Source organism: Euprymna scolopes, chromosome 13 (assembly GCF_053919585.1).
Source record: "Euprymna scolopes isolate OS-2025 chromosome 13, ASM5391958v1, whole genome shotgun sequence".
In the NCBI taxonomy this organism is placed as follows: Eukaryota; Metazoa; Mollusca; class Cephalopoda; order Sepiida; family Sepiolidae; genus Euprymna; species Euprymna scolopes.
In genome coordinates this window covers 22,911,118-22,932,389 of record NC_136494.1, presented here as the reverse complement: position 1 = coordinate 22,932,389, position 21,272 = coordinate 22,911,118, and the positions used below count along the sequence as shown (strand labels likewise).

General features: G+C 34.1%; 1 protein-coding gene across 1 annotated transcript in view; it reads right to left on the bottom strand.

Annotated features, from left to right (window-relative positions):
- LOC145291948 (semaphorin-2A-like) overlaps positions 1–20,047 on the bottom strand; it is a 1,232,857-nt gene extending 1,212,810 nt beyond the window's left edge. The window contains exon 1 of the mRNA XM_080137876.1: positions 19,874–20,047. The gene's annotated coding sequence lies outside the window, so the exon portion shown is untranslated. The remainder of the gene's footprint in view (positions 1–19,873) is intronic.
- Positions 20,048–21,272: the final 1,225 nt, after the last annotated feature.

The window sequence follows — 21,272 nt, the reverse complement described above, 5'->3', positions numbered from 1 at the left end:
TCCACACATTAATACATATATATCCACACATTAATACATATATATACACACATTAATACATATATATACACACATTAATACATATATATACACACATTAATACATATATACACACATTAATACATATATATACACACATTAATACATATATATACACACATTAATACATATATATACACACATTAATACATATATATACACACATTAATACATACACATATATATATATATAGGCACATACATTTGCATAAGCACACATACGCACGTTATATATATATATATATATATATATATATATATATATTATACACACACACAAATATTTAATCGCAGGCACTCTTACACTGTGTGTGAGAGAGAGAGAGTTGGATACTGTGTATGAATCTTCCTTCAATTAGGGACCAATATGATTCAGAGGAATATGCTCGTGATATTTTAGACATAGGAAGAACTATGATGTGAAAAATATTAGATGATTTAACCCCCAAATATTATCAGTTTGCAAACGCCAATCGTTATTTAGTTCCTTTTACGCTAGAAAGCCATAGGAACGTCAAACAAGAGCCGCTCGATTTTTGCGATATACAAAGAAAAATACGCCCCCCCCCCGCTTCTATGGCACTGGAAACGCATGGTTTCTTTGAACGAACTGTACACGGCAACGTTATTTATTTACTTATTTTTTTTAATAATTTTTTTTTTTTTTATGTGAGTAAAGACAGGAGAGAATTTACGAAGAAGACAGACGAATCGAAAAGGCAGAGGGAAGAAAAAAGCGCCTGTATAATAATATAACACAGAGTACAGCTAAAAAAAAAAAAAAAAAAAAAAAAGCGACGACGGTTTAGTTTAGACGTTTTTTTGTTTGTGTGTGCGTGTTTTTTTTTTTACTTCTATCACAATCTCATACACACATACATATATATATATATATATATGTGTGTGTGTGTGTGTGTGTGCTAATATTTACTTTTATCGATATAAATTATTTCGAAAGCAAACAGTTGGGAAATCAATTAAAACCAGTTTATTTTTGTTTACCGAGAATTGTCCGTCTGTGGGACTGGGACACAATACCGCCGGATTACTCCCCAGCTAAGTACAACATGGTCGTTTTCAAGCCCAGTGTAAAGCAAATCTTTGTTGAACCGCTTTCTTAAATAATTAAATTGTCTTCGATCACCATCGCCATCATTACCAATCATCAAGGTGTCTCGCTGTCCACCTAACTATTATCCTCGGGGTGCCATTGATTCTTGACAAGTGATAACGCTTAGCATGGACGTGCAGACGGGAGGGGGGGTACTAGTGGTGCTCAAGCATCTGCCTCTTTTATTCCCATTTTAAAAGTTCCCTTCTCAGAGGTATGAATTATAGACCTGTACCCTACCGAGACTGTTCGTTTCTATATTTTTGCCTTTTTATTTTTCTCACTTGAGCACCTGCTCTACAAAAGTTATCTGCACGTCACTGCCCGTTTATAAATTTGCGTTAAAAATATATATATATATATATATATATATATATATATATATATATATAAATAAAATTAAAAAAAAAAACCCGCAATATTTAATAAAAGTTTTAAGTTCGCGTGAATATCGATTCTGAACAAGGAAACCATCTTTGTTTACGTTGCTAACCGACTAAACAAAGATGGCTGTTCCTATTTACAATGCCTCCCCACGAGACAGAGTTAGACACCAGGGTCGTTTTTTAACGTGGAGAAAAGGAACAAAAATAAAAATTGTCTCAGTCGTGAAGGATTTCTCCTCCACTGACTGAACAAGAAATTGAAGTGCAGCATCTGAAGAACATATACTACACTTTGATCTTGTCCCGAAGGCCAAGGAACTAGTTTTGTCATGGCTGTTTCTCTCTGGATCGGCATTTGCTTGAACGCATAATATTAAATCTTAAATAAGCAGTAAAGCGAAAGTAATGGGGGGGGTATTTTCCACCTGTAATATCTTTAAAACAATTTATGGCGGTAATATGAATGATTATTGACGAACACAAACAAATCGGAGAGAATTGTAGGGAAAATGCCGACATGCATATAAACATCGTATAGATTCAAACAATAGAATCAAATTCATACATGATCAGATTTTACGATTCCGTATTTACCATTTACTCAAATTAAATACTTACACTCATTTAAATCTTCAACAACAGTACCAATAACCCCCTCCTCCACACACACACACACACAGACACACACACACACACACACACACACACACACACGCAGATTGAGTTGTATTGTCTTGGTATATCTGCTTTTCTAGTTAATGCGAACATGCATATCGGTATATGCATACATATATTTTAACTGTTATATTCCCTGCCGGTGAGTGCTTATTGGGCTGCTCAGGCATTGTTTGTAAGCCAAAATGAACTGGCTTTTCAAAACCTCACTTTACCGTGTTTAATAAACATAAAAAAAATATGTTGTAGACGTGTACGTAGTGCTCATGCTGATTAATTGGTTTACTTAAATATCTTATCTGTCTTTCGATAGCTCAAACGGTACGGAACGCGGCCGGGGTATTAAGTGCTTTGGTTTCGATTCTAATTCATTCCACCCAAATCATTTTCCTTTCATCTTTTAAAAATCAATACTATGTATTAGGTACTATATAATTTTCAATAAAGAATGTGCTCTGTAATAATAAAGACGAAATTTGCATGAATTAAAATATATTTAAGCGTATTTATAGATCGGCCGAGCTCTCCCCCGCAGCAAGCCGCTCTGATGAGTCGTAGACGACGAAACATGTGTCAGTGGATAATTATATTTAAAAAAAAAAATACATATGCCGCTCCCCATTTAGGGGTACGAACTTGGTACAAAGGAAATATATCGCTCGCATTTAGGTAAAAATGCACTTATGTATAAGTAACTGATTCGTTCAAAACGTATAACAAAACGAAAGCAAATAACTTTGATATATATCAAAACAGATATTGCACACACTAGACACTTCAATGTCCTTTGCGATACACTTTAAAACAATAATAGATAACTGATCTTATAATCGAATATTGCTTTATATCAGTTATAAAATTCGATGACTCACAACTTCCGGCTATCCTTACATTTCTTCCGTTTGCCGACCCCACTTTCGCATTCTTTTTGAGAAGGGGACTTTCGCTGCCAAGGTTCCTATTTACTTTACACCCCCACCTACACACACACGAGGGCAGAGTTAGACACAAAGTTCGTTTTTTTTTTAATGTGGAGAAAAGGAACAAAAATAAAAACAACAAAAAAAATGCCTTAGCCGTGAAGATTTCTCCTCCACTAACCTAAAACAAAAAATTGAAATGTACTATAAGAACAGATACTACACTTTGAGTTACATATTTTTTATTGTTGAAATGTTTAAAACAAAACAGAAAAGCAAAAAATTAGGCACAACGCCACTCAAGGGTTTCTTTATTGTCGGGGGTGGGGGTCTATGGTCATCCATGTCACTGTACCTTTGGTAGTCTGTACTGATCCTAGCTAACGTTCTCATTCACCACCAGAAATACTTCAAGCACACAGTGTGTGTATATATATATATATATATATATATATATATATATATATATATATATATAAACAATGTAAATATTACAATAGAAAAATGCGAGCATGAAAAGTAATATGGTTAAGCTTAAACATGGAAAAGTAAAGGATCAGTTGTTAAAACTGGAAAAGAAAAGGAAAAGATATTCTAATACAAAATATAATAAATGTATAACTTAAAATATTGCAGAATAAAGAATTGATTATATAATGTTAAAAATTGAATAAAAAAAAAATCTTTATTTGAGGGAAGAGACTGTTACGCTAAACACAGCTCTAACGATGAAACTCGCTACTGAAAATCAATAATACATTTTATTCCATGAAAAAAGCTTCTTTCTTAGAACTGCACGCCTGTGGAACTCTCTTTCGTTTGCTTGTTTCCTAGCTGACTACTACTTGGTTGTCTTCAAGTCCAAAATAAACAAATTTTTGATGAACCGCCCAGTTAAGTAATCCAATCTACCAAATTTTCATTACTAACGATTTCTATGATATTATCCCATGGATTATTGTACACACGATAACCCTTATCCTCGAGTGGCCTCCGGGTCTTGATAAGTGGCGATTCCTTTGTAATATATATATATATATATATATATATATATATATATATATATATATATATATACTCATTTTCATTTCTTCTAAGAATTTCGTGCCTAATAAGTAGGGTTGTGACAACAGCATATTGTTGTCATTATTTTGACTCCAGTATATATCTGACAGTAAAACACGGTCAATCAAACGAGAACCACATCAGTATATTTAAAAACATATGAGATATTAACGGATCTTTACTCAAGAGTCAAAACGGTAAAAAGAATATGCTGTTGTCACAGCCCTACTAATAAGTATTATTGTAAATAATAAAAAAAATGACCCCTTTTTGAAGGGAGAGCGTCATATGCGTAAGGATACAGGATTCAAACTTCGGCTGATGAATCTGTCACATTCCGTATCTTAACACCGGGGTTTTCCAATTTTTCGGTGAAACAGAAGACACCGAGGGGTTATTTAGCCCCACTCCCACTGCAAGAACTTAGACACCAGGGTCGGAAAATGGCATTAAGAAGTGAGCGCGCGTCGAGGCAAAGCACTCTGACCTGTAAAAAGTGTCGGGGCAGCCCCTCCGGCATTCCCCGGTAAGAGTGTCTCGAGCTATTAGCAATAAACCAACCGAGAAGGCAAAGCGTGAGAGGGCGGACCTCCTAGAACTACACGGGAACAGCATTACACTGCGATCTACAGTGACCAGACGACTACAGGGATGCTCTAATATGTTGATTTGAGGAGGAGAAGGGAGGGGATAAAACTTCATGGATGATAAAACTTTATAATATCCATTTGATAATAATATTTATAACATTTTGCACAAGTAATTCGGTTATTTTTTTTTTTTACATGCACACGGTACAGAAAATACCGTAGGGCTTGCGTTTGTTCTTTATATCTAAAACAACGAAAGTATCCCTTTACTTTATGACTTAAAACTTTAGAATAAAATTGTAATGCTGTTAAAGGCTGAGTGTATGCGTACAGAGGGATCCTCATTTAGTTCCAATCTATGTTGCCGTCTGCACGTACTAGTAATAATATATATTTAATGCATTATTTCTGTATGTATACATGTATATTATAAAAGGTAATATAATATATTGTGCATATATTTTTAGCGCCCGATAATTAAGAGTAAAATCGTAAAGTATGAAAATATATATAACTACAATATTTTTTTCAAATAAACAAATACATTCCTACAGACACGAGTGTTCTATGCTTATATAACCATCAGTGAAGGAAGTGATAATTATTGATGGTCGAGAGATCTGAACGTAGTCATATAGCCACATTTGGCGTTATAGGCTAGCATTTTCCCACTAGGTTACGGTTAATTAACATAGAGACAGAAGGAAATGAAATACTTACGCCATATTGGTGGGCGTTTATATCAATTAGAGAACTATTTAATGACATGTAGTTGGAATATCGCGTTCGCGCCAAAATATATTTCCCCAAAACATCTGGCCTTGATGGAGGGGAGACTAAAATTTGCTTATATGTTTTCAAATGATCTGAAATAACAGCAAAGGGTGACTTGCTTCCAAATATTTCTCATGTTAAATCTCCCCTCTTTTGGAAATATGAATATCTTGCACTATCAAATATTCCTTATACACTGTAAAATTTACTTTATGCATGAAAACCAAAGAGGGGAGATATAACATATGAGAAATATTTGTAATCAAGTCTCCTTTGGCTGTGTTTAAGATCATTTGAAACCATATCAGCAAGTTTTAGTCTACTCTCCAAGGCCAGAAGTGTTGGGGGAAATACAAGATATTTTATAATTCATATGCAAAACTAGGAAAATAAATGACTTAATTTGAAACATTTTATGACTGTAAAAACGTGCCAAAAATACAATCTGGATGTGCGACCGTCAGGGCAAATGTAACAAAGCCGACTATACAATTCAGGCCATTACCTTTCCAACGAGCATTCATTTGTTAATTTCTTATCAATAGTCGCGAGACTTGAAACTTATAAAATTGCCAAAAAAGCAATATATATATATATATATATATATATATATATATATACACTGGTAGTAAAATCGAATGTTGAAATGCTAATATCTTTGATTTAATGGGACGAAACTACACGATAATCTGCAGGCTTTTTGAAGATTATAATACTATTCTATGGTGAAAACTTTATAACAATTGGTGAAAAAGCACCTATATTTTGAAATAAAATATGGCCAAATTTGCATTATATATATATATATATGTATATATATATATATATATATATATATATATATATATATAAGCTGAATGTGTGTGTGTATGTGTGTGTCTGGTCACGAATAGGCTCCTATATGGCTGACTATTTAAAAAATTGATTACATATAATGATAAATGTGTCGAGACACAGGAATGGATATGTTTAATCTGGCAGAACAGTGGTTCATTAAAATTGTGGGGTCTGCATTCGCTCCTGGTCCACAAAGTATGAAAATAAAAAATTTTAAAATTAAAAAAAAAAACAAGTTTACAAGTGTTTTTGATATAGATGTACATAATACTACTTTGATAAGTATTTTTTTAACTTAAATAGGGATGGTATAATAAAATTGTGGGGTCTGCGTACGCGCCTGGCCTCCATAGAATGGGAATAGGCACAGACTTTAATAAAGACGTTTCATATCTATATACGTAAGTATACTTTGATAATTATGATTCAGTTTGAAGAAATATGGTATAATAAAAGTAAGTGTTCGTTCGCGCCTGGCCTCCATAGAATGGAAATATATCAAAGTTTAACAAGGTTTTTTTATATAGATGCACAGAATATTGTGATAAGTGTTTCTGTGTAAACAGGTATGGTATAATAAATTATGGGGTTTATCTATTTTATTTTTACTTTCATCATATTTTGCTTTGGTTTTGATACTCCCAAATTCGAAGCTATCTCTTTACAACCCTTCCTTTTCATAACCTATCATACTTTCATAAAACAGAGTCCATTTTCTGTAGGCCGTTTTTGAACCCAGTCAACGACGGGTACTTTCGCTAGTATATATATATATATATATATATATATATATATGGATTTTACCGTCACTTGATTATTTATCTTCTACCAGACTATCCATTCATGTGTAATCACCTTTTTCTTCACCATATTCCCTCTGCTTCACTTTTGTTTTCAAGTAAGAGTTGACTTACTTGTTGTTTCATAAATACTTTTGCATGCAAAATCCGATCCCGCATTTTGCTAATTCCTACCCTCTGATGAGAAGGAAAGTATTTATTCGAAACTCCGCGGATTAAGGACTATCCACTTATCTAGTCTTTCCTTTTCAGATTTAATGTTATTTTTTAACTCATTTCAAAGTGTTTAACATATTTTATAACTGTTTGCTCGTTTATATATATATATATATATATATATATATATATATTTATTAGTGTCCAGCTTCAGTTTTGTTGCTTAGATTGTCTTCCCTGTGGCCTTGCCAGGCCATTAATATATATATATATATATATATATATATATATATATATATATAAAGATTCTGTAACAGAAGTAATAACAAATGCAAGTGAGTGAAAATTATCTTATGTCGCTGTTGCCAGACATTTAGATTTCACTCATTTGATAAAGGATTGTTCTATAATCTAATCTCACGTTATAAATATACTTTTTTATGATCAAAGGCTACCGATAAAACACTATTTTTTTCCTATTTACAATGCCTCCCCACTGGACAGAGTTAGGCACCAGGGTCGTTTTAATTTGTGGAAAAAAGGAACAAAAATAAAAATTGTCTCATTCGTGAAGGATTTCTCCTCCATTGACAGAGAACAAGAAATTTAAGTGTAGCATCTGAAGAACAGATACTACACTTTGATCTTGTCCCGAAGGCCAAGGAAAACTAATATGCAATGTACTCGGACAGACAACATGCAATAATTGAAATTTTCTTAGAACTGCACGCCTGTGGAACTCTGTTCCGTCTGCCTGCTTCCCACCGGACTACAACTTGGATGTCTTCAAGTCCAATGTTAACAAATTCCTAATGAACCGCCCCCTTAAGTAAACACTTCATTAAATCTCCACACTAACGTAATGTACTTGCAATAACCCTTATCCCTGAGTGGCTTCCGGGCCTTGATAAGTGGTGATCACTGTAAAAAAAAAATACACCGACCTCCTCCTCCTCCGAAAAGGGTGGGGGTAGACATGTCGGATATTCACTATTTACCTGTCTGCTAAAAGACCGGAAAGTTAGATGCGAAGTCGCTTCAAATGTGTGCAGAAAAATTGGGACAATTTTTAAAGTAATCGAGTGAAGAGGAAATTTGCGAAAACAGAACAGGTGCTTCACCTCGATCCTCGTCCGAAGACTGTCAGAAATCGCTAAACGCTGCATTTTTACCGGAAATGAACCTTCTAAAGCAAAGGAGCATTAATTAGCAATACAAGCACGACGAACGATCACAAACCAATTAGAACGATAAACATCGAATACGCAGCATCAGCAACGACGTTGCAATCCATCCTCATCAGTAAATTTTTCACCAAATTGCTAACATATATGTATATACATGTGTGTGTGAGTGTGTGTGTGTGTGTGTGAGAGAGAGTACCTATTTGCAGTGCCTCCCCACGGGATAGAGTTAGACACGAGGGTCATTTTTTTTTTTTAATGGGGGGAAAAAGAACAAAAAATAAAAATTGTCTCCGTCCTAAAGGATTTCTCCTCCACTCACTGAGAACAGGAAATTGAAGTGCAGCATTTGAGGAACAGATACTACACTTTGATCATGGCCCGATTGATAGAGAAAAAGAGTAGAACCTCTAGATGCGAAAGACTATGGAAATTTCAACTTAAAATACGTAATGTAAAATTTTTGGCCCTGCATACAAAAAAAATAAATAACAAAATTTTAAAAAATAAATAAATACAAAAATAAATAACGAGAGAAAGACCATTATTAAGGCAGCTAATTTTTTTTCGAAAAATCTTTAAAATCGAGGTTTTATCAGATTTATATATTTTTTTAGTCGTTCTCTGGAAATATTTCCGTTGATTTTATCTGTAAAACCGTTTTTTCTTGGACTTGAATTTTTTTTTTTTTTTTTTTTACGTATTCTCATTAATCAAAACTATTTTAAAACAAACAAAAGATGTACGGATTCCAATTTTTACCCCATTTGACGACTATAGCTTGGAGAAAGAGTTTGCTTTAATTTTTATCATACACCTGAAATGTAAGGAGGTGCGCTATTGTTATTTTCCCTCAAAACCGCAAATTAGCTATAAAAAAGTAAAGAGTCTATTTCACTTTGACTCCTTTGTACATCCTCGTTTCTGCGCGCCCATACATTTGATTGAGGTCATGACCTTACGAGTATATGTACTATAATATATTTATTGATACAAACATTGACTACATATCAGAATACCTCCCAGATTTTAAGCACTCTTCTCCCGCTCCATTTTAACTGTCGACCCCTTTCTTATATTTGTTGTTATTGCTTTCTTTTGCTTTATTATAATATTTTTCCAAACAAAAAAAAAAAAAAAAAAACTGTCTAAAAGGAAGAGCAATTAAAGTCTGGATCCGCTGCTTCTCAAAAAGGGGGGGGGAAAGCAGTAGAAATATGTATGCAATTATGTAGCTAATAATGTTTTCATAACTAAATATAAATATGCTATAATCTAGGACACTAACACGTAAGATCTATCTATCTACTATTAAATAAAAGGAACTTTGTCCATGTGTGTGTGTGTGTGTGTGTGTGTGTGTGTGTGTGTGTGTGTGTGAGTTCGTTTCATATGGACTCAGAAATGGCTGGGTCGATTTTTATGAAATTTCACGCAAATGTACTCTATGTATCTGGCTGATTGATTGTTTTGTTGTTTTTGTTTGTTTTATGGCATATCAACCTTTTTCGGGTTATTTAATGCCGATTCCAAAGATTTTGAAGAACAGTTTAATAGAATATATTTGTCGTTTTCAAGTCGGTTTCTATTTAACGCATAGTTGAGACCCTAACAGGTACTACCACTCCGGTTTTTTTTTTTTTTTACACGGTGGTCACCACTTATCAAGGTCCGGGAGCCACTCAGGGATAATGGTTATTGCAAGTACAGTACCGAGGAGCAATGGTAATTAAAGGGTGGCTCCACACTCCCAAGTTGGAGCCTCACCATTGGATATAGTTTAAGGTCATATCCAGGACCATATATCTGGCAGTTTTCTATCGGAATGCCTTCAATAAGTATCGATAATCGAAAAAATCCGATAAAATGAAACAAGCGATTTAGACCAAAGCTAACAACTTATACAGCCTAACATCGCAAGTGCCTTTGAGAAGTGTTATTACCACACAAGCAGAAAGAACCGGCAAATAAAATCAACAGTAGACTCTTTGATATGACAGGTATTCGTTGGAAATTAATATTTTTGTTTAGAGTCCAATTGAAAGCTGATGTTTGACTTTTGCATTTAAACATTTAATTCAAGTCATGATATGTAAAAACAATTTTGAAAAATCAACAGTAAGTTTTCTATAGTGCAATATAGACTTCAATCTACTGTGATCTAAGTAAATGTGACGAGGCATATGAGGCTTACCCCCGATCCATCGTGATGGGTCCACAACTAGAGCAGATAATCGATTTGATTAGAAAATAATCGATTTCACAAAGTTTGATGGCAAGAAAAATATGTGCTTGTAAAACATTCGTTGAATCTCATTCAATCCCGCGCCTCCCTGCTTGTGATTATATATATATATATATATATATATATATATATATATATATATATATATACACACATACAAGTTACTTGGCCTCCTTTCAATCTCAAGAGACAATGGATGCCTGCAGTAAAAGTTTAGAGTGTCTATTTACAGCAAGTAGGAAAAAGTAAGACACAAGGTCGCTTTTTAATGTAGGGAAAATCCAGCTTCACCAAAAAAGGATGACTCCGGATTGAAAAATAAAAGTTGGGCCAGTCTATAAGAACTATTGCTTCAGTGACGGAAGGTAAGAGAGACTAAGCGTAGCATGAGAACAGATGCTACACCTTCGTCCTAGCCCAAAAGACAAAGCATACAGGTAAACAACATCGAATACCTGGATGGCTTAATTTCAATGGCAAAGAGAAATATAGGATGACCGGAAACTACACCGACATAAAAATACAGCGACGAAAAATTAGCATTATTTAGGAGATATCCATCTAAGATAGTGCATAACCAAGGCTTGAGAGTTCAGTCCAATCTAGTATTTAAACTGTAGCTAACCGGTGGATCTTTGCATTAATACCTTTCACACGGATATTAATGAAAATAATGTAGTCAGATCGGCGGACCCGGTATATGTATTACAAAGATAAATAAATGTTAACAGCCGCAGACACTCTTCGTCTTTTAAAGACAGGAACATATATAATTATACATATATTCCTAGTAAATATTTTTCAGTATTTAAGTACATATACGTTTTATCTTAAGAATAATCCTCGTGGTCGCAGGATTCAAAACTTGGACTGCTGTCCTCTTTAAATTCTATCCGATAAAGAAAGAGAACTATACTAGAGCCCCAGGATACAGTGGCCCTAGGACACGTTTTTTTTTTTTAGGTTACGATGTGGAATACGAATTTTTCCGGTCCATGTTTACGGTATTTGCCCCGCCTTGTTGTATTATTTATGTTATTTTATTATATACTGTATTTTGTTACTAATTTTAAATGCCGTATCTCGGGGTTCTACTGTATACTTTATACATTAAAGTAACGCAGACATACATAATTACAAACATGCAGCTGTTTCGTTATATTACAGCCTCTCAGTGAAACTTAACGAAGCTTATTATCCATTTTTCATTTTAATTCAGTTTAGATTCTCAGAAATTAAACGAGTCCTTTTCCTAGAATAAACACTTGACCTCTACATGAAACACAGATATTCGAATATTCCATTTAAGTTCCGCTTAACACTGACTTAGTAAAAAAAAAAAAAAAAAAAAAAATTGAGAACATTATTTTTGCCTCCCTAATTGACGATTTAATTTTTCTTGTGGTCTCTTGGTCTTTACGGATTGCAGGACAAGAATTCATCTAATCTGGTGGAGAATCAAGCTTCCTACTATCAATTAAGGAAACATAAGCCTTACTTAGACATTATTTAAGCTGCTTTTTTACATAGGAAACACCACATATGAAGCCCCGGGGCCTACTCGAGGATAAGGATTAATGGGTATAAATTAGTCAATGCGATTATAGCGAAGTAAACATAGGTAGAGGGAATTTTGTAAATTGAGTTACTTAGAGGGACGGTTCATCAAGAACTTGTTTACGTTGGACTTGAAGAAAATCAGATTATAGTAAGCTGGAAACAGGCAAACTGAAGAGTGTTCTAAGAAGCTTTGCTCATGGAATCTACAGTAAACATTTAGGTTTAGACACAGATAAAGAGTGTTGGAAATTGTTGATAGTGGTTTCAGATGGACGAGTGTTTTTCGTGAAAGTTTGGCAAGGGAGGACCATAGATTGAAGCTCTGCTGAACACTTGCCATGAAAATAACGATAAAGCAGAGACAGGCTCGCAACGTCTCTTCTGTGGGAAAGAGGTTGCAGGGAAGAGAAAAAGGCATCCCCCACTAAGTTACAAAGTCTATTTTGAACTTTGTCAAGACTATGTGATTTTGAATATTTAATAAGTGTTTGTATGTAAAGAAAATGTCCTCGTGCCAGGTTGTCCTGACAAACGCAATTTATAGAGACCTAAGACACTCAAGGATAGTGTCTGGAATGCATTCAAGTGCTTTCTCCCCCCCCCCTCTCTCTTTCATCCAATACATAAAAGGTTATAGGTGTGTCTGTCTTCATACGTTAAAATTATCTCGTTCGAAACTAAAGTCGCAGAGTGGCGCTAGGGTTCTCAAATGATTGGATTTTTATGGATTGTTCTTGTATGGGTCTTTAACCGATTAAAATAGTTTTTAAGAGGTCAAAATTGGATCAAAATTGAAAAAAAATCGTTATACATTTTGTACATTCATCTTCGTTTATTTTTTAAAGTTTTTCGTTCATAACTTCACCGGGTTTGAATGCTACAGTTTTGCGTTCAGTTTCGATTCTAGGTGATGGCAGCCAAATACTTCTTATTTTTAACTTTTGAAATCACGACTCCAAAATATATATAAAAAAAATCTGAACAAATTAACATATATTTAGGCGCATTTTACACCCGGGCAAATCTGTGCCCCCCCCCACCTATTATATATATATATATATATATATATGCATACACACACTGGGTTATACAGAACCGAAAGAGAAAATACAACGCCATACTAGGGTCTTATGCAAGACAAAAGAAACTGAAATCTTAGGAAACCGCCATAATTTCATTAATTATAGGAGCAACCGGACTCCTGAAAAAAAATAAAAATAAAAATAATAAAAAATAAAATTTATCCGGTGTACCAAGTGCAAAGGGGTTCACAACTGCACTTTAAGGGACGGTTAAACAGTTTCAGATTGCGAGTGACTTCGAGGTATTAGGTAGAAGGCCCACTCCCTAGCTAGAATAAAATAAGAAAAAGAGATATAAATACATACATAGGGAGAGATAAATGGATGCTATATGCTACGAGAGGCTGTGATACAACGAATCTGCTGGTTGTGGGTGATATATATATATATTTATATATATATATATATATTATTGATCATTTTTTTTTTTTTTTTGCGATAATGACTTATTCGGCATTAGCCTTTCCTAGGAGATCAAGGAATTAATTTATCCCAAGAAACAACGTCCATATTTTTTAGGACATAAACAAATATTATATGCATGCGTTTTATTTTATTTTACTTGAAGAGGGGACCCGTAGCGTAACTGTATACACACTCGACTATAGAATCTATGGTTCAAGGTTCGAGCCCAAGTACAGTTAAACAACGCCGATGGCTGTAGAGCAGGTAAACACATACGTAGAGTGCTATTTAAAAAAAAGTATATATAATGTTGATGCAAAAATGTTTTTGACGTATATATATATATATATATATATATATATATACACATACATACATACAAGGTGACCCAGAAAAAAGGAGCTCCAACTCTAATTAGGCCCAGTTTCTTAGTGTTTTGTCCGAATTAAATTAAACTTTGGTCATAACTAGTTTATTATATTCAAAACATCACAACAAAACATTAGGGTCTTTGGCCTTTTTTTTCTCCGTTAACTGTAAAATGCTAAAAAAACAAAAACAAAAAAAAAACAAAAAACAAAAAACAAACAAGAAAAAAAACAAACAATTGAATGTCTTGGATTTTTGGGTCACCCTGTATTTGGTAAATTTTTTTTTTTTCACCAACCTACTGTGTGTGTGTGTGTGTGTGTGTGTGTGTGTGTATATATATATATATATATATATATATATATATATATATATATATATAATTTGTCCAGAATTTTTTTTAATATATTATAGAGTCGTGATTTCAAAAGTTATATTAACTAGCTCTACCTACGTATTGAGCTCTATTGAAGCAAATACTTAAAGTTTACGCATAAATTTATACTTTAAACATTATTCAATCAATAAAGGAAAGAAAACAATTTTTTAAAATAAAATTATATACATAGATATATATATACACGCAAGAATAATTCTGGTTCTTTGCGTTTAGAATATAAACTATTTTCTTTTTACATATTTTTTTTTATTTGACAGACGCCTAAATGTTCGCTATATTACATCTTACACGTGTTTCGTTGACTACGAGAAGATATGTTTTCCCATATCACTTAAATACGCCATCATTGAGACTAATTTTTGTTACATTTTCAAAATAAGATTATATATATATATAATTTAAATAAATAAATGGTAGGGGTTCTTGAAGGTTACCCATAGAATATCCAAAAGCTTGAAAAAGAAATTTGGATATATCTTTGTTTTATTTTTGTATTTTGTTTTATGATTTCACTAAGACTGATTACAGCCATATATAGCGAGGTCGTTCCAAATGTAAAGCCTCCTATTTTTTTCATTAAAACGTTGAAGTGCTCCGAAGATGGAACTGGTACCCATAAAACGAGCGATTCTTGTGCCTCAGAATATACATTTCTGCACTATCACCACCATTCTCAATGTACTTTTGCCAGGAATTCAATGACGCATCTGATTCGTTCATAACAAGGGTTGCTTTCTTGGATTATCTGCAACAGAGGTGAAACTTCCGGGTCATAAATGCAAATGTTCAGTCATCATGACAATACAAATTGGAATACTCTCTGAACAGTTGGGGGGGGGCGGAATAAAAAAATAAGGGGCTTTACTTTTTGAACATCTCTCTTACTTCAGTAGTGTTCTTTGAAATGAATATCTGCTTTTACATAAGTAATTGAGAACGCTCGTTATTTCATTTATAACGTGTGTGTGTGTGTATGTGTTATTCACTTACACGTGTGTCCTTGTAATTATTATTCATCAGATCGGGTAGACCTAGGACGATTCAAAACAGGAATACGAGTGACAGACGTATGCTTGCATTTTTTTTTTTCCGATATAAATATTAGCAATTATTTTTATACCTACATACATTAGTGTTACACTCTTAGGAAATCATCAGTGAAGAAAGTTCTAATTACTGCTGTCCAACAGATTCGAACACAATCACAAAGCTACGCTTGACTTCGTAAGCGGGCATTCTACCTAAAGGCCAACAGCAATGAACACAAGGCCAACGGCAATAAACAAGAACACAAGGGGAAAATTAAATGAATATAAATACGAAGTCAGCGAGCATACATAGTAAACAGTCAGAGAGGATTCAACGACCGGAAGTCGAAATGTTGCATTTTGTGTTAAAGTTGGCGGGTTTTTAATTCCATAAAAAGACTTAATTTTAATTTATTAAAGAGGCTTTATAATAAAAAATAAACAATTTATTTCTCTACCTACTGACGCTAGCGTTTAATGCTTACGCAATCATGAGTGTACGAAGTGATAATTACCACGTATATATTTAATACTTGGCTAAGAGAATCTAATATTTTTCGACCATAAACTGGTCCCCTTATGTCAGATGTGACACCATTCCTAACCTGTAAATTCTTTAAATAAATATTATCCTCTTATATCGATTTTTTTTTCTTTATAATCGAGCACTTTGCTGGTGTTCCCAGCCCCCCCCCCCCCGCAGAATGTGTGTGTGTGTGTGTGTGTGTGTGGAAGGACGTAGCCGAAGTGTATCATTGTAGATATTTATGAAATTAAAAAGTGCACCTAATTTAAACAAAAAAAAAAGTTTTGTATAAAAATTCTACTTCTTGCTTTTTGCATTTTCAGCAAGTATTTTATTAATAAAAAAACAAACAAACAAACAAACATGTTAAATAAAAATTTTAAAAATAACATGTTCTCGCGAGAAAAAAAAACACGTACACTATGCGTGGGGTTGACACAAATATGTATGTATTAATGCATATATGAAGGAGAATGTCTGTGCTCTCTCTACAGTCTACACACAAATACACACAGAGAGAGAGAGAGAGAGAGAGAGAGAGAGAGAGAGAGAAGCTAAACTTAATCACAGGTCGAATGATAATGGAAAGGACTCCACTTACAAACTATGAACGTAGAAAATTGTGAAATTGAAAACCGACCATCGAAGACATATGAGGAGTTTAAAATATCGCGACTATTGTCAGTCGTTCTAAATATGTCAAGTTCATATATATACATAGGAAGCCTTTCTGATAATATGCAACTCATATATATATATATATATATATATATATATATATATATATGACTAAACTTTTTAAATAATTTCAGATTACTGATTGCATAACACCGTCAAATCAAACTCCATATAACTATTAGTATCAATATTTATAAAACAATTCCAATCAGATAAAAAGCTCACGGGCCAAGATCACAGTGCAGTATCTGTTCTGATGCTGTACTTTGCCTTTTATGCCCTCGGTCTGTGGAGGAGATGTTCTTCCTGACCGAGAATTGTATTTTTGTTCCTATCCAGAGTACCCCTTTTTTGAGGCAGCTGGATTCTCCCCAGATTAAACACCGACCTTGTGCATAACTGCTCCCTTGACGAGGCAGATCAAGAGAAACAACAGTACAATTTTCCTAATAAAATAAACCATTTTTTGAAAATCCGTTGATAAAAAAAAAAAAAACCCAAAAATTCTGTATTCCTTGTTCAAAAGTACGTTTCTGGTAATATATTTTTTTTTAATTTATGGAATTTAACTCTAAATTTTCAGTCTCTCTCTCTCATGCACACACACACACACACACACACACACACAAGCTTCCGTCAATGTTGACAGACTATGGATACCCACGGTAAGGGTGCTTGCGCGTAAAAATTTTGTAGCAAGTGTTGCGCAATCTACAACCACACCTTTCCTGAGTCGACATTGTTGAATACTAGTGGCAAGTGGAGGGGCAGGTCGACTGGAAACAAATGCCGAGATAAGTGGAAAGCACATACAGCGCCTAGAATTCCCAAATGGTCACACATCTGATATTAACCAGGCTCAACATTGCTTAACTTCAGTGATCTGACGGGAAACAGTGTGTAAACGTGATTATGCCGACGTGTGCGTGTTCTGACAATGTGCATTCCACAATGTGTTGTGTGTGTGTAATAAACACACAGAGACACAATAAACATCGAACACATTCACGCATATGCTTAAAAATAACATTTACAATACACATACATTACGCACAAAAATATTTATACACGCACACATCGCGTTTCAAATATTTTGTTTACGAAACACATGCATAAATGAGCAGGTTTTCAGATTTTCTCGGTTTGTACACGCACACACACGTGTGCGTGTGAAAAATTTCCAGAGATTATTCGTATTATTTATGCATATCCAGGCACACACACATGAAAGGATCTCTATGTGCTCATAAAATCGACACATTTACAGCGACTGTGTGTATGTGTGTGTATATAAATAAATAATGGACTTAAACGTTTATGCGAAATATATATAAGTAATAACAAACACCGAATGCAGGTAATCTTAATTTTTATTGTTATGAGTTCTATCTGATTGGATTTTAAGTTCTTTGTGTGCGAAAGTTTTGTCTTTATTCGGCTCAATTCCGATTATTTTAGGAAGTTGAATATCATATGGATATTAACATACACACAAAACACACACGCATATATATATATATATATATATATATATATGTGTGTGTGTGTGTGTGTAAGCTTGTTTGTGTGTGTTAATCACACACACACACACGTGCGTGTGTGTATGTTTAATACACGCATAAGCGTGTTTGTGTTATTTATATATACGTTTGCGTTTTATTAATCTTTCGCGTAAAGGAATACAGAGCGTTTGTTCAAAGCAGATTTCCGGCCGCTACCTGTGACCCTTTCAAGTGCGATTATTCTATATGTGAGTGTGTGTGTGTTTTCTTAAAACAAATATAGGTTTATATATATATATATATATATATATATATATATATATATATATATATATATATTCAATTATTTTAAAATTCCAACGGTTTATTAAGCTCAATGAAAATGGATTTACACTTTCAGAACACCCACACACACATATATATATATATATATATATATATATATATATTATATATACACACACTAGTTTTAAACTAAATATAAATATATATTATCGAATGTCCTCGGCATAATTCATGTTGGCACAACGGTTCCCGTTAGATCACCGAAGTTAAGCAACGTTGAGCCTTGTTAGTCCTAAGGTGAGTGACCATTTAGGAATTCCGGGTGCTGCCACTGCTGCATTGCTGCATGTGCTCTCCGCTTATCTCGGCATTGTTTCCAGTCATCTAGTATTTCTCCTTACCACTGGACCCAAGCAGTGCGGATTTAGAAGAGATGTGGTTGGTGCTTGTGCAGCCTTGCCTCACAATTACACGCGCTGCTACTCTTACAGGGGGTGTCCATTGTCTCTTGAGATTGAACATTTTTTAACTCCAACATATTCTGTTTATATATATATATATATATATATATATATATATATATATATATATATATACACACACATAGTCATGTGTATATATCTGTATGTATATATAAGTATATATAAGTGTATAAACAATATATATTGAGTTAAAAACGTTCATTCGATAATACATATTTATATTTCGTTAAAAACTCGAATGTGTGTGTGTGTTAATTCACTTTTTACTAAAATAAATACAGATTCCACGAACGGTGGGGAAATAGACATGCTGCCGTACTAAAGTGCAACAAGAATAATGTAAACACCAGAAATACTACCACTAATAATTAAACCCATAATATTACTAATACTACTACTAAAAATTATAACAGCCGATCATCATAACCTTTAAAAACCCAGACCAGCTATCTCTCTCACTCACACACACAGATCGTCGGTGGTGCACTAGCGAATAAATAAGAGACTCGCCCGAAAAGACAGAGGAAAGCATGAAAATGAAATGTGCTAGTTCACGTACGTATAAACACACACACACACACACACACACACACACACACACACACACACACACACACACACGAGAGTTACTTCTTTTATATTGTTGATGACGGCCCATATCGGAGGCCTAGAAACGTTGTGACGCGCGTAAACTAATGGCGACAGGGACGCAAAACAAAACAAAAACAATAAATAAACTGGTCACAAAAAAAGGTAAATCGTTCGGACACCGACCTGCCATATCCTCGGATGTTCCTCAGGCTGGTAAACGTTCCATAGATCGAGTAAAGAAAGGCCCAAACGCTAAACACAACGTCTGCGTGCGGTGTTTTACGTCGCTCGTCTTGTGGAGGCAAATCGTGCTTCGGCTGCTGCTATCTGTGATGATGATGTCAGGCCGCTCCCCTCCCCCTCTCTCGTTAAGGAAACTTACGCTCTCTCTCCCCCTCTCTCTATATCGCGTTGCCCCTCGCTATATATTTTATGTTCAGTAAAACAAGTGCTTATGCGTCTGTGTGTGTGTGTGTGTGTTTTTTTTTGCTGCGAATGTTAGACCATATACGTGCGTGTACGGAATTCCGGCTCTTGATGTTTTGAATGTTTTGTTTTTTTTCTTGTTCCCCCCTCTTTGCTTCAGACAGACCACGTTTCTCTTATGCATAGTAAAATAGATTACTCCAGGTTAAGCGCGTATTCAAAGGAAATGTACACACTGTGTTTATATAATAGTGCTCAACTCAATAGTTACTACAGGTATCTATATTAATATTTATTCATCGTCAAGTATAAGCTTCGCTACAGACACAGGCACGGTAAAGGTTTCTCTTCATGCGAAATTCCGTTTTTTTCATGTGTTTATATAGACTAAAAACAGAAAAGAGCAGATCTTTCGCTTGAAGATATCTCGCATATTAATAACTACAAATCGACACAGAATCATGCCAGTGTAGCTCGTTACATGAAGCGCACGCGCGTGTATGTATGTGTATAATATATATATATATATATATATATATATATATATATATATATATATATATATAGCAAAGGTAATTAGTAAAAACCCGAAGAGTGCTCAACAGTGTTGAGCCTCAACACCATTGCAGAGTAAATATATAATACTTATTTCTGTAAAGTCAGATGAAATTGTCGGATTGTTGATACGATTCGGTAATGGAAACATGCATAACTAAGCAGATAAAACGGCAATATATATATATATATATATATATATATATATAAGTTAGTCGGAGGAATAAAGCAATAAAGTGCTCGGTCGTAGGTTCTACAAAAGATATTTATCTTATTAAAAACCTATACATTAGTGTTTGATGGGAAGCAGGTTACCCGGGTTTCATCGGTCTGATTGTGCTAGATTTAGGCTAAAATCTGACAAATCTGGTAAAAAAAAAGACAGCCTCTTCAACCATCCCTCGTTATTAAGATTATACATACATTTATCTATTAAGATTGTTAAAAGAAGCCCAATCTTCAGTCACACTTTTAATAAATATATATTTTTTTTAAATATTTTTTTCAATAATTCAGTATCTGCGGGGTTACTTTCTACCCATCGAAACCAGTGTGTATATGCGCGTGTAATATATGGTAGCTTCCTTCAGTTGTCACAGAC